This window comes from Pan paniscus, chromosome 20 (genome assembly GCF_029289425.2).
Source record: "Pan paniscus chromosome 20, NHGRI_mPanPan1-v2.0_pri, whole genome shotgun sequence".
NCBI classification, from domain to species: domain Eukaryota; kingdom Metazoa; phylum Chordata; class Mammalia; order Primates; family Hominidae; genus Pan; species Pan paniscus.
This window is the reverse complement of record NC_073269.2, coordinates 49,010,929-49,020,455: the sequence shown is the minus strand read 5'-3', so window position 1 is coordinate 49,020,455 and position 9,527 is coordinate 49,010,929.

Genomic DNA, 9,527 nt, shown 5'->3' with positions numbered 1-9,527 from the left:
TGCAGTGGCGCCGTCTTGGCTCACTGCAACCTCCGCCTCCTGGGTTCAAGCGATTCTCCTGCCTCACCCTCCCAAGTAGCTGGGATTACAGGCGCCTGTCACCATGCCTGGGTAATTTTTGTATTTTTAGTAGAGACGGGGTTTCACCATATTGCCCAGGCTGGTCTCAAACTCCTAACCTAAAGTGATCCGCCTGTCTCAATCTCCCAAAGTGCTGGGATTAGACGTGAGCCACCTCGCCCGGCCCATTTTAACCACTTTTAACTGTACATCCAGTGGAGGAAGTACATTTAGGTTGTTGTTCAACCACCACCACTGTCCATCCCCACCCAGAACTTTTTCATATTCCCCAACTGGAATTCTTTACCAATTAAACACCAACTCCTCTTTCCCCCTCCCTCCAGCCACTGACAACCACCTTTTCATTTACTGTCTATGCATTTCATGACGTCAGGCACCTCTCTTAAGTGGAATCATGCAATGTTTGTCTTTTTGAGTCTGATTATTTCACTTAGCAGAAAGAACTCAAGGCTTATTCATGTTGAAGCACGCATCAGAACCACCGTTCTTGTTACGGCTTAATCCCATTCATTTGTACGTATAGACCACATTGTGTTTATTCATTCATGGATGGATGGACACTGGGCTTGTTTCCAACTTCTAGGTATTGTGAATAATGCTGCTATGAACAAAGACATGCAAATATCTGCTGGGGCCCCTGCTTTCCGTTCTTTTTGGAATACACCAGAAGCCGAATTGCTCCATCTTGTGGTAAGTCTATGATTAATTTTTTGAGAAACGATGACAGTGGGTGCGCCATATTTCATACACACAAACACTACACAAGCATTCCAATTCCTACCTGCCAACACTTGTTCTTTTCTGTTTTTCTTTTTTTTTAAGAACACTCATCATAATGGATGTAAGATGGTTATCTCACTGTAGCCGTGATTTTTATTTTCCAAATGATTAGTGATGTTGAGCATCTTTTCATGTGCTTATTGGCCATTTGTAAATTAATTTTACATTTCCTCCTATGTAATGTAAGAGGTAGCACACCGTGCATTGTTCTGCTTCTTTTCTCACTATGTGGTGTATCTTGGAAACCTTTCCCAGTACACAGACAGAAAGATACCTCATTCTTTGCCACAGCTGCACAGTATCCATGATGTGGATCATGGTTCATGACCCAGTTCCCTACGGATAAACGTCAGGGTCGTTCCCGGTCTGTGGCCATCACCAACACTGCCGTGACTAGTCTAGAATGGGTGCCATTTCATGCATTTGCAATTCCCAGAAGTACACTGGTTAGTCAGCAGGTGAGTGCATTGGTGAGAGGATGTGACTCCAGTCTCGGGAAATATGGAAACCTTCTTCCCTTTCTAGCTGCAGCACCCCCAGTCTGGACAGCATATGGAAAGCACCCATGATCATTTGAAAATCACAAAATAACTCTAAATTTCTGCACAAGTAGGTCATCTACCACTTGTCATTCTAATCCCAAACTAGGCACTTTAAGAACATGCACCCCTGGGCTTTTGCTACACGCTCTTCTTATGTTGGTACTCACCTTGTGATGACTGAGGATACTCTTAATATCCCCAAGTCTGAGGAAACTGAGGCACAATTCGATTATCCACTTATGAAGTGGTGAAGCTGTGGATTAAACTTATAGGACATATCCACTTCACACTCCAGAAAACTTCATTACTCCCAACATTATTTTCTTCCACCATTGGGAAAGAAATATTTTTCTTGGTAATTAGAGGAGAAAAGGTGTTTCATGTTTCATTGTCACTTTCCTGGTGTAGACCAGATACTTGCGGGTCTTTCCTAGGGCCAGCGAGTCCTAACATGTTTGAACATCTACCCATGCTATTTAAGGCAGCACACCAAACACATTCCTGCTTCAACTGCAGTACCCGTTTCATCAAGAAGAGTATTTTCCTTAAATAAGTTTCAGGTGCCTATTACTTGGGGAAATACTAAGCCTTTGGTATGCTTCTGCTCATCTAGGCATGAGACGGCTCCCTCATTACTTTGGTCTTCAGTTTTCTGAATCTGCTTCTGGAAAACACTGCAAAATGTCATTTTTGAGAACTGCTGCTTTGCAAATACTTTTCATGCCTATGTGATGTGCTGTTATTCTCTCTCAATTCCTTGCTAACATACAGTCATGTTTATGAAACAATTTATGAGCCAGTTAAGGCTGGAGCTGAGTCAGCTAGATTTGCATGCATTTTCAGCTCCAGTGCAGTTTCCTAAAAGTCATCACATGTCTAGTCTCAAAGTTCTTATAGAATAGCATCTGATTATTATTAAGTAGATTCTTTAAGGCCTCTCAAGGATAAAGATGTGAGGTGTTATATCCATTCCTTTCCTCCCTCACACTGTTTTTGACTTTTAATTCTTCCCTTTCTCCACTTTAATTTCTAGTCTCCCACTGCTAATTCTCCATATGACCCATCCCCACCACCACCATCCTCAACAGCCACCAGTGAGAATTCTTACTATCTGAACTTCACTGTGACAAAAAATCAGCCTTGGACCTGTGGGCTAAATTTTTCCAAGATTCCTGATGGAGTTCTCAGATTCAGGCAAAGCTAGGTCTCCTGATACCCTGTCTTAGTCAGTTTTGCGTTGCTAAAAAGGAATACCTGAGTGAAGCTGGATAATTTATAAAGAAAAGAGGTTTATTTGGCTCACAGTTATGCAGGCTATACAAGAAGCATTGCACCAGCATCCGCTTCTGGTGAGGCCTCAGGGAGCTTCCACTCATGGTGGAATGGGAAGGGGAGCTGCTGTGTGCACAGATGACATGGTGAGAGAAGAAGCAAGAGAAAGAGGAGAGGAAGGTGCCAGGCTCTTTCTAACAATCAGCTCTTGCAGGATTGAATAGAGAACTCACTCATTACCATGAGGGCAGCACCAAGCCATTCATGAGGGAGCCGCCCCCATGACCCAAACACCCCCCTGTAGATCCCCATCTCCAACATTGGGGATCAAATTTCAATGTGGGGTTTGCATTTTCCTGCAAACTCATGTGCTGTGCACTCCCTCATGTCATCTATCAATGATCATCTGCCCCAGGACTTCCTTGAAGGAATAGCTCAAATCATATTCTAAGAGTTCTGGGGGTAAAAAAGCAAAAAACTAACTCTACTGACTCCCTTCTTTGTCTCCCAGTGTTTATGGAGGGTGACCTGTGTTCACAGCCCTCTGCCAGGCATCGCAGATACAGAGGTCAAGGAGATAGACATAGCTCTGCCCCCGTGGAACTTGTAATATAGTTGGGGAGACATATGAAACCATTGCTCACGTAAAGGTCTGATTGCCAATTATTACACAGGCTAGCAAGGGAAAGAACAGAGTCGATGACAGAATGGCTCTGGGCACGTAACTTAATTCAGGTCTTGTAAGGCCAAGGAGTGGGCCTCACTACAGAAATGGTGTGGAAGGTGAAATCAGGAAGGAGTAGAAGTCCAGTTTCTGAAAAGTTGGAACACAGATTCATCATACAACCCAGCAATTCTACTCTTTGATGTCTACCCCCCATAAAAATGAAAACATATGTCCACCCAGAAACTTGTACACGCATGTTCACAGCAGCTCTATTGATAATAAAAGGAGGAAATGACAAGAAACTACCAAAAGAGAACAATGTGAAGGGCTGGGTGGAAGTTGGTTCTTCAATGAAATCTCACAAATTCCAGTGTTTCTAGTACTGCTTACCAACACTTACATGTATTCGCCCTAATTAGCTCATGTGAAAAAGATCTTCCTGTATTACTAACAAGTGTAATTTGGAGAGTAGATAGATCTCAGGTGAGGACTTCGGAACATGCCAAATGAATTAATGGAATCAGTCCACTTTCTAACTTAACATCACTGGCTTACTTAACAATACGTGACGTTGGTGAGAAGAACCAGCAGAGGACACAGGAAGTAGAAGATGAGCTCACATCTGTCCATGATTTCTATTGCATTTCAGTTTATGTTGTCATTGGAGACTCAGTTTGTGAAGGTAAGCCTATCCTTGCTTTGAGGAAAATATACATATTTAGGGGAAGATGGCTCTTACTAGATGAAAAGATAATAAAAGAAAAGAGGGAGAAGGGAATGCATGGTGGCCCCAAGAAGCCAGAGAAGACAATTACATGAACATGGACATCAACCACCAAATATTGTATAGGTCAAAAAAGAAAAGCAAAGGACTGGAGACCAAGCAGAAGGGCTCACACCCCTACCAGCTACTCAGGAAGATGAGGCTAGAGGATCTTTAGAGCTCAACAGTTTGAGACCAACCTGGGCAACAGAGTGAGACCCCTGTCTCAAAAAAAAAAGAGAGAGAGAGAGACTGGGAAGTAGAAGCTGAGATGATATGAGGGTCACCTGTGGCTTGGACAGGATTAATGCAGGGACCATTGGAGATCAGAGACAAACTGGAGAAGGTTGCACTGAAGAAGGGGAGATCATGAATGCAGAAAGCTTGAGAAGTTTTTCCAATCAGGAAAGCCAAGACATGGGGCTGTCACTACAGGGCAAAATGGAGCCTGCAGGGAGTCATGCAAAAGTATTTGTCTCTTTTGAAGTTTGGTGTGACATGAGGGATTCAAAGAGAGTTAACAGAGGAGGGGAAGCTTTTAAACTCCAGATGATGAAAGAGCTCAGAAAGGACTCAACTTTTGTCCAAAGGGGATGAGATGGACAGAGTTTAATTTTCTCTTTCAAAAAATGATGCCTTCGAGGGAACAATAAGAGGAAAGCAGGCTAAGAGGTAAGCCAGGTGGATGAAAACCATGTTTTTTTCACTTAAATATGTGTAGTCCTGCAAGTGTAACACAGCCAGATAATTCCAGAGCTCCTGGGTCACCGTTCCCTCTATCTTCTCAGACCTCACTCAGCAAAAGAGATGTTTGTTTATGGCTCCACCCAGGAAGCAACTGCAAGCTCCTATGACTTCAGCATCTGAAAAGTACTTCAGATCCAAACTCTCGCTTCCTGAACCTGAACGGAGCTCATCCCCACTCCCCTGTCACTCTGCATAAGATTCCAGGGTGACATTGTCAGATATGGTCATTAATCTCCTTTTAAAAATGCAAATCCCCTCAGAAAGAGAGTCTGCTCATCACCTGTTTAATCAGATCGCTTCCTTCTCATTTGTGGCTCAGAAGTGCTTGGAAGAGGGAAGCAGGGAAGAGTGAGAAGTGACCAGAAGACAAGAGTGCGAGCCTTCTGTTATGCCCACAGCAGACCACTAGAGGGCTCCTTGGTCTAGTGATAACGCCAGCATCTGGGAAGATGCCCATTGCCAAGCGGACCATGGTCTAGTGGTAGCCTCAGTGTCAAGGAAAAACACCCGCTACTTAGCAGACCGGGAAAGGGAGTCTCCCTTTCCCCAGGGGAGTTTAGAGAAGACTACTCCTCCACCTCTTGTGGAGGGCCTGACATTAGTCAGGTCCACCTGCAGTTATCCAGAGGCCTGACCGTCTCACTGTGAGGCTGTGCTTCAGTGGCCACGCTCCTAGTCTGCCTTCATGTTCCATCCTGTACACCTGGCTCTGCCGTTTAGTTAGCAGTAGCAAATTAGTGAAAGTCCTAAAAGTCTCTAATAAGCAGAAATAATGCTGTAAGCTCTCTCTCTCTTTCTCCTCTCTCTCTCTGCCTCAGCTGCCAGGCAGGGAAGGGCCCCCTGTGCAGTGGACACGTGACACACGTGACCTTACCTATCACTGGAGATGGCTCACACTAATTATCCTGCCCCTTTGCCTTGTATCCAATAAATATCAGCACAGCCTGGCATTAAGGGCCACTATCTGTCTCCATGTCTTGGTGGTAGTGGTCCCCCGGGCCCAGCTGTCTTTTATCTCTTTGTCTTGCGTCTTTATTTCTACAATCTCACGTCTCTGCACACGGGGAGAAAAACCCACCGACCCTGCGGGGCTGCTCCCTATGCCCACTTTACAGAGACATAAAGAAGTTGAGATGTATACAACTCCCCCAACAACATTGTATCACAAAACAACGTCGTCTCTGCCCCTCATCATGGAATTCACTGTCTCTCACCACGTGGGCAAGTGCTTCCAGGGTCTCACAATTCTTCCACAAGAGGCAATGCACACTTTAACATAGCACTTCAGCAAATAAAGTGGTGACAGTTTACCTACTTAGATAAAGTTTCTTAAAAGCTTCTCCCAAATTTCCTCCTGAAGAAGACAGAAACGGCTTTCCCAATTGTGAAACTTTGTCCTCCCCATCTTTCAAAAAAGTACCCCTGAATAGGGAAAACAATCCTGCCAAAAGAAATTGTAGGACTTGAACTTTCTTATTTGCAATCTCACAAAGGAGAACAATTATTAAAACAAGCTGCTGGCAAAAGACTGGACATAATGAAAAATGGGATAGAATTGACAGTCTAGAAATAAACCCTCACATTTATGGTCAATTACTCTTTGAAGAGGGCATCAAGACAATTTAATGGAGGAACAATTCTCCTTTCTAATGGTAGTGCAGAAACAACTAGATAACCACATGCAAAACAGTGAATTTAGATAACTCTACCTCCCACCATATCAAAAAATTCTCTAAAAAATTCATCAGTGAGTTAAATATCAGACCTATAAAACATCTTAAAATAGACATAGAGGTAAATATTGATGACCTCAAATGTGCAATGGATTCTTAGATATGATACAAAACCATGAGAAACAAGAAAAACAAGATAAATTGGGCTTTATCAAGATGTGAGCCTTTTGTACATCAAAGAAAATTATCAAGACAATAATTAATAGACACAGAATGAGAGAAAATATTTGACAACCACATATAGGCAGTTTTCATGTCCAGATAATATAAAGAACTAGCTACAACTCAGTAACAAAAGGAGAAACCATTAAATTTATAAATGGGCAAAAGACTCAAATATACATTTCTTCAAAGAAGATATACAAATAGTCAAGAAGGACATGAAAAGATACTAAACCTCATTAGTCATTAGGAAAATCCAAATCAAAGCTGCAATGAGACACCGCATCACACCTACAAAACTGGCTACCATTCTTTTAAAATGTTAAATAAAAAGTAGCAGCATTATGTAGAATTTGGAATCCTCATATATGGCTGGTGAGAATATAAAAAAGTACAGCAGCTAGGAGAAAGAGTATTGCTGTTCCTCAAAAAGCTAATTATAGAATTCTCATTTGAAATAACATCCATTCCTAGGTATATACCCAAAGAATTAAATCCACGGACTCAAAAAGGTACTTGCATGGGAATGTTCATTGCAGCATTATTCACAAAAGATAAAATATGAAAACAATCCAAGTGTTCATCAACACATGAATAAACAAATATGGTGACACATACAACAGAATCATAATCTGCCATAAAGAGGAATGAAGCTCTGACACCCGCTGGAACATGCATGGACTTGGGAAACATTATGCTAAGTGAAACATGTCAGAAACAAAATAACATAATTGTATAATTCCATTTATATGAAACATCAAGAATAGGCAAATTCATAGAGACAGAGTAGAGATGATCAAGGCCTAGGGTGGAACATACAGGGAGTTATTGTTTAAAAGATACAAAGTTTCAGTTTAAAATGATAAAAATTTTCTAGGAAAAATACTGGTGACGGTAATTTAACACGGTGTATGTGGTTAATTTCATTTGATTGTGCATTTTAAAGTGGTTAAAATAGCATATTATTCACAGAACTGTGAAAAATAGATTTCTATTATTTAATTCACCCAGGCTAAGGTGTTTGTTATAGGAGCTGAAGCCCATGAATACATCATCTGACCCAGTGTTTTCAATGAAATGCATCAGTTTTTAAATCAAGTTAGCTGGAAGCTCCTGCCCCCAGCAGAACCAGAGGCCCCAAAACAAGAGCTCCAGCAGGGGCTCAGCCAGCACAGGTCCCATAGGGCAGCCTCAATGTCAGGCCCTGGATGGCACGTGAGGCCACAGCAATACAACCACAACGTGAAAGTGTAAGTATTTTTACTACTTACAGACACTGGGAAGCACTTGGCACACCTGGAAACCACAGACACAGAGGTCAGTGAGCCCAGAGAGGGAGGAGAGAAGAGACCGGTAAGCAAATGGTTTTATTAAGTCCAGGGTGTTATCTGACAGGTTTCCAGCAGGGAGCTTTAATGGATGTGTTCAAAGCAAGCAGCAAACACTGGGACCAGGAGCTCACGCTGTGACTGAGAGGTGGTCACTTTAAATGTGAGGGCGAATGTCAGAATTATCAGTTTAAGGAAAGCAGCTGGAGAGACGGGAGCCCAGCACACCAAGCAGGAGAGATGCCTCTAAGATTTGATCTCTGGCCACCAACGAGAGCCACTTGAACCAGATACAGTATTGAAAACTGCCATGGTGAACAAGCCCTATCTCTGATTTGAGGCAAATCAACTTACACCTTAAAAAATGAATGCCAAGGCAACATGACAGTATGAGCATCATGACATCCAGGGACACCAGCAACGTGTGGTACTGTGCCCTGGAGTCAGAATCCTGGGTTCTGGTCCCTGGGAGTGAGAAAATAAAAATGACTTGTCCCTGCCCCCCTGACATTGATCTTCCCACCCTGCTGCTCCCAAGCCCAACTGCAGTGCTCAGCCCCAGACATCACTGCCCCTAGGGTATACACAGTGCTGCCTACTGCACACAAACACAAACTCACAGAAGGTGACAAAAATCTGCGTTTGGGACATCCGATTGTGAAAGAGGGAGAACAGTGAACATAGAGCCACAGAGACTGGGACTCACGGGGCTGCAAGGTGATGGGGCTGTAACATAACACATGTGTGACCTTGTGTGAACTGTGCAGATCCACGTGGAATAAAACATGCAGCCTGGCCTGGGATTGCTGCCATTCACACTTCCCTCCCTGTCCACCAGAGGGTGACAGAGTCCCTCCCAGCCTGGAGCCTTCCCAGGGGATGCCAACCTCACTCAGCAGAACCCACAGCCCAGCAGTGTCCAACCTCACCGGGGTCACTTCTGCCCAAGTCCTCAGCGCCCTCCATGCTCCCCACACAGACACTGTCACCTCCTCCCTGACCTGGCGGCCGTCAACCTAACACCACGCCCTCTGCAGGTAGCTCCTCCCCACACACCTGCTCCTTCCCTGGGCCCAGCTAAAGGCATCTCCCAGGGCAGCGCTGGTGCACGCGATGCCACACCGGGCGCTTTCCCCTCGTGACCTCCCTCCATCCTCATCAACTCTTTCTGTCACTGCTCCCTAAATGCCTGCCTCTGCTCCATCTGTGCTGTTCCCTGGGGCATCCCAGGCCAAGCCTAGCACTGACAGAGAACAGTGGCTGCCTGAGGGCCCACAGCCTCCCCAGGAATCAGCCAGGCACCCTGTGACCTGCCTGCCCGCTGCACCCTGGGGGCTCAGAGCGCGTGTGATGGTCACACACAGGCACCATCCGGGATGTGGCCACCTAACACCAGCTGTCCCTTGGGAAGACAGACCTCTCCTGTGTGCTTGTGGGAAGAAGGGGAATGTT